This window comes from Dromiciops gliroides, chromosome 6 (genome assembly GCF_019393635.1).
Source record: "Dromiciops gliroides isolate mDroGli1 chromosome 6, mDroGli1.pri, whole genome shotgun sequence".
NCBI lineage: Eukaryota > Metazoa > Chordata > Mammalia > Microbiotheria > Microbiotheriidae > Dromiciops > Dromiciops gliroides.
The window spans coordinates 47,143,723-47,149,722 of record NC_057866.1 but is presented as its reverse complement, the minus strand read 5'-3'; positions in this window follow the sequence as shown (position 1 = coordinate 47,149,722).

The window sequence follows — 6,000 nt, the reverse complement described above, 5'->3', positions numbered from 1 at the left end:
GGCACTGAATAAATATTTGTGGAACTAATTAATTAAAGCTATAATCCTATAGAAGGCAGTGTGGTAGAGTGGTAAGAGAAGGAGCCTCTGTGAAATCAGAGGTCTCAGGTTCAAATCACCATTGATACTTACTACATTCTGTGACCTTGGGTAAATCACTTAAATTCCCTGTGCCTCAGATTTCTCATCTGTAGAAAATGAGAAAGGGAATTTGGAATAGATGGCCTCTGAAATTTAGCTTTCTAATCCTATTGTATGAAAGGAAGGAAAACTTTTTTGAAAAGAAGATGATAATGTTCAGAATGCGATGTGAAACCAGTCCATTGACTAGATCCAGGGCTCTGGAGGTTTATGGTAACCACTGACTCCCCTGCAATGATCCTTGTCATAGACAGCAATGCTGTAGTTACCATGCTCCATCCCGATGTGTATTTCTGTTGGTAATTTATAGAAATACAGAGCTAGTAAGTGTCAAGTGTCTGACATTTGTCAGATTTGAACTCAGGTCCTCCTGAATCCAGGGCTGGTGCTTTATCCACTGTGCCACCTAGCTGCCCCTATGTTTTGTTTTGTTTTTTTTAACTACAAAATCTTACTGTCACATTGAAATAACTACAGACAATCTTCTAAAAACATATTGTGTGCATGAATTTATGGGGGGGGAGGGTGGAATTCACTTTTTTTTCTTAAGAGATGGATATCTTTTATATTTAAACATAAGTGGTCTCTTGAATTTTCTTTATAGGTTATGATATACAATCATCTGTGTATGTTTTTCCTGTCTTGTAAGAAATACTATTAAAAGAAATAAATATTGATTTTGAAGCTTATGACTTAATGTTAGGATGAAAGTAGCTCAGTGATAAGAATGTTTCTTTTAATGGTTGGTCTAATTCTATTATGCCTGATGTGTCATATTAAGTGAGGATATATTTATGCCTATCTGGTGAGATATCATAAATAACTAAGATAAAGATTATTTAATGGTTAAATTAAAAACGATTGCATAAGGCAATTCTCCATGTTCTATCTGGAGCTCAGCTTGATTTGAACTCCACTGAATATTGTAACGATTGGAATAACGCCACCTGCTGCATGCTTACTGTAGAAGAGTTCTGCCCATGAAGCGAAGGTCTTTGAGGGCAAGACCAGGAATCAGGAAGTGACGCGGGCTAGTGGGAGGAGGAAGGAAGAGACTGGCGCTCGCTCTCAGTCTCGCGCTCTTTCCTGAGGACGCTGGCGGAGAAGGGAGCTAGAAATGTGCTCTCCCTTTAATAGATAGGAATCTAGGCCTTTTTCTCTCTCTTTACCAAAATTCTTATTCTCCTTAATAAATGCTTAAAAATCTAACTCTTGCTAAAGCTTATAATTTATTGGCGACCACTCATTAGATATTTTAGACAGTTTAGCTAGAATTTTAGCCCTTAACAGATGGCTGACCACGAAGAGGAAAGCTAACCCTCAGTCTTCTTCTGATCTTCTGGTTGGGTAAGAAATTTCCCCTCCCTCTCCCTTTAACTGCTAAGTACTGGCGAACCGGCTGTGTTTTCCCTTTAAATTTTTTCGAATGGACCTTTTAAACTCCCTAATTACCCTATTTTTGATTTTAGTCTGTTTAACCATACAAATGGGAGATAATATCATGTTAATGCTTTGTTTTTGTGGATTTTCTATTTTTCTTTTTATTTTTGTTAAAAGAGCCAGCAACTTACTCACACAAGGAAATATCTCTCCCTCTCCCAACCATGCTTTTTCAGAGAAACCTGAAGAGATTCCCACAGCTTTTCCCAGTTCTAACAGTAATTGTTGCTTTAATTTTGCATGCCTGGAGGCAATGACCCACCCTCTAGAAGCTTTTAATCCCCTAGCACCTGGAGGCAAAGTGGGGGAAGAGGAATCCAGGCCTGAGTTCAAAATCAAGTCTGATTCAAATTGCTCTGGTCTCTCCCCTCCTCTCCAGACCCCACCCTCTACTCCTCCCATGGCCAAGCCCATTGCTTCCCAGGCCTGGGAAGTCCAGAGATCTAATGCCCATGCACAACTTTCTCTAACTACATTTGCAGCTTCAGGCTCAGCCCTTCCCCAGCCTGGCTGTGCTTCTGAGACAACCTTAGAAAACCCTTTAAATTCCAGATATGCTCGATTTGTTCATAATTTTGCTAACCTGCTTTTGTCTTTAATTAGTAACCTTATAAAGCATTTGTATGGTGAAAAGACTGACAGACAATATAGAGGGGTTAAAGAAGAAAAACTTAAGCTGAATAAGAATGACAATCATCACCATAGTTCAAGACTCCACTTCTTTTGCCATGGAAGGGTATATATTGTACAGAAATGTAGAAGTAAGCAGCAAGGTACTGATATGAGTATTGGGGATTTTAGATACCGGAATCAAAAGTGTTCTGAATTCACTCAGAGTAATAGTATCAGTTCAGAGGTTACATAGGATTTCTATGCTATTATATATACATTTTGAAATTAATGGTATGGGTTTATTTTCATAGAGATTTTCATGCTTTTGAGATTGTGTCTTATACTTAGTTTCTAAAACAAGGAGAATATTTGTAAAAGCTTTTTATAGTCATGTGATCAAGTTTATATTTCATAATACTCATTAATATTAAGTTCATGCTCATTTAGATTTCCTTAGTTTGAATTTCACTGTCTTTTATTGTTCCATGTGTATTTTCTTCTATACATTTATCTAATTTTTAAAAATTGCAAGATGGTTTTGATTTCATAATATAATGTTAATTCTAGGAGTATTGTGCTCCCATGTTCTGAGTTGTTTGTTTTTGTTATTTTTTCTCAACTGATTATTTGATCAAACTCTTCAAAGCATTTCCCTGGCAAATTGGTTGCCATGGCAAGTGTAAAGAAGTATTATTTTTAATAAGCATATTCCAAAAAAAAAAAAGAGGGCAACATTTGTAAAAGTTTTCTTTTTTTTTAAAAAGTTTTCTTTGAGATTCTGTTGTGCTTTAACTTGTATTTAAATATGTTCTGATTTTTCACAAAAGTAATTGTATACTAAGTACAAAAAAGGGGTATTATTTGAAATTGTTGCATAATTATATATTGTGTTCTGAGTCAAGATGTATTCACATTTTTTGCAATCATTTATTATCCTCAATTTTTAAATCCATATGAGACTTGGATTATGGGAATTTATCATTTAAGACATTAATTGCCTTTATTCTGAGTTATCAGATGCCAGTTGGCCAAGATGCCATCCAATCACAAGAGGAATACATGCAAGAGCAGACACTGAACTGTCACATGAGGGGAGACATGCATGAAGTCAAGGTATGGCCGAGAGAACGGCTTTTGACAAATGTTGAGGTTGGATTCTCTTGGTTTAATATTTTATTTTATTTTTCCCCACAATATTGTACAGATGGCTGGAAGTATTGATCCCACCCATCTCACTTCTACACCTGGCTTCTATGCTCCCTCCTATATGCCTGATGCCATGGACATCTCAATCCCATGCATCTGATTAAGTCTGACTCAGTTTCTTCCAATATGTTCGGTGGCATGGACATATATTCCATCCACCTATTTTAAGCCTGGCATACTGTATGGGCAGTACATTTTCCTCAAGTGTGGGAATGCTCATATCCCATCATTTCTCTTTTCTTTTATGGTAACCCCCATAATTATCTCAGGTGTCATGATAAATACACTGTTGAATTTGGCCTTAACACCTGTTACCAATTATATTAGATTTTAAAATTTCTCATAATGGCATGAGGATAATTAGGCAGATGATGCAAAAAGTGATGAAACAAAGATAAAAATTATTTTTAATAATTAATATTGCAGCAATTGTCTTCTCAATTACCCTCCATAAGGGGGGACTATAGTAATATTATAATTTTAAAGAATGTTTCAATTTTTGTTTTATTATATGTTTCATGTGTAACAACTAAGATTATGAATTCCCTTAGACATGTTTTTGAGAACTTTCATTGTTTGATTTGATTATTGACAAAGCTATTTTAAAGTTGTGTTAAGCTCAATTTTGTAGGAAATTTTCTGGCTGATTACCAGTATCCACACATCAACCCCTGAAAAGACTTCCATTCCACAGCTACACCTAGAGGACATCTGAGAAAAGACTTTCAGAGACTTTAAATGAACAGTTTTGATTTGTTGTTTTTGTTGTTTTTTTCTCTTTCTGTTATAATATACACCATCTGTAACATGTATTCTCTGCAGAGGCCCTCCCTTTGCAAGACTAATGTCAAAGCGTCGGTTCATGAGGACAAAAAAAAAATCACCCCTCTGGACAAAACTTTCCTCTCTTCCTTTTCTATATTGTTGTTCACATATTATTAGTTAGCAATAGTTATTATATTCTTTTTACTGTTCCGTCAAGGAAACATTTTGTTTCTTGAGGAACAACAGGGGGGACTGTAACGATTGGAATAACGCCACCTGCTGCATACTTACTGTAGAAGAGTTCTGCCCATGAAGCGAAGGTCTTTGAGGGCAAGACCAGGAATCAGGAAGTGACGCGGGCTAGTGGGAGGAGGAAGGAAGAGACTGGCGCTCACTCTCAGTCTCGCGCTCTTTCCTGAGGATGCTGGTGGAGAAGGGAGCTAGAAATGTGCTCTCCCTTTAATAGATAGGAATCTAGGCCTTTTTCTCTCTCTTTACCAAAATTCTTATTCTCCTTAATAAATGCTTAAAAGTCTAACTCTTGCTAAAGCTTATAATTTATTGGCGACCACTCATTAGATATTTTAGACAGTTTAGCTAGAATTTTAGCCCTTAACAATATTATGCCTCATGACAGTATCCCCTGGTAGTTCTCAGTACACACACACATACACACACCTTGAAATTTCCTTTTGTGTGTCATCTTCCCCTGTTAGAGTTTAAGTTCCTTGAGGGCATGGACTGCTTTTCTTATTCCTATCCCCAGAGCTTAGTACAATGTCTGGCACATAGTTTAATAAATGTTAGCTGAATTGAACCAAAGGTTAAAATTCTTTATTTTCTTATAAAATCAATCAATAGGAATCATGTGAAAGTTATTTATGAGGAAATTATCTGTTTTCCCAAAAATATTTTCTTGTCTTTCATTTATTCTTAAATGTATTATTCACATAGAGGTACTATATTCTTTTTTAAATGTAAAATTTTCAATTTGAATATAGCTCTATATGTCATCTAGGAAGAGTTGGAAGGGACCTTAGTGATTATTTAGCCCATCCCTCTCTCCCTGTCCAACATCGCCATTGTGCAGATGAAGAAAGTGAGGACCACAGTTGTTAAATGACTCTCCTAGCATTGTGCAAATAGTTAGTAGCAGAGGTGGAATTCAAATCTGAGTCTTCTGAGTTAAAACCTGTGCTCTTTCTGCTACATCACTTTATACCTTTCATTTCAATTGATCAGTCAACGAGTACTAATCAAGTGCCTATTATATGCCAGGGATTGTGCTGGGTATTGGTGATATAAAGACAAAAATTACACCATTATTGGCCTTAAGGAACTTAGATTCTATGCAGACAAAATACTTGCAATATATGTTTATCAGAATATATATATATATATATATATATATACATATATGTACACACATGTATGCATATATAGACACACACATGTGTTTGTATATATGTGTGTTTGTATTATGTACCTCCTCTCTAGGCTATTCCCTTGGCTTAGACTCAACTGAGGATGACTACTCTATGCTCAATGGATTGCATTCCTGAAATGATAGCTCCTGAGCCCTCACTGATGCAATTATTTTCAATAGTGATAGATATAGTCATCAAGAAGATACACTTAAATTAAAGCAAAGGCATTTACTTAGATGGTATAGTAAAAAAAAATGCTACAGACGAATTCCCCCCTCTACCCCCCCACCCCCATCAACTTGGTGCATCTTCTCCCACAAAATAATTTAATTAAATGTAGCATGTGCAGTGGAGCATAAGATGAATTTGGAGTTCAAAGGATTTTGGTTCCCAGGTTCGAATTACACCT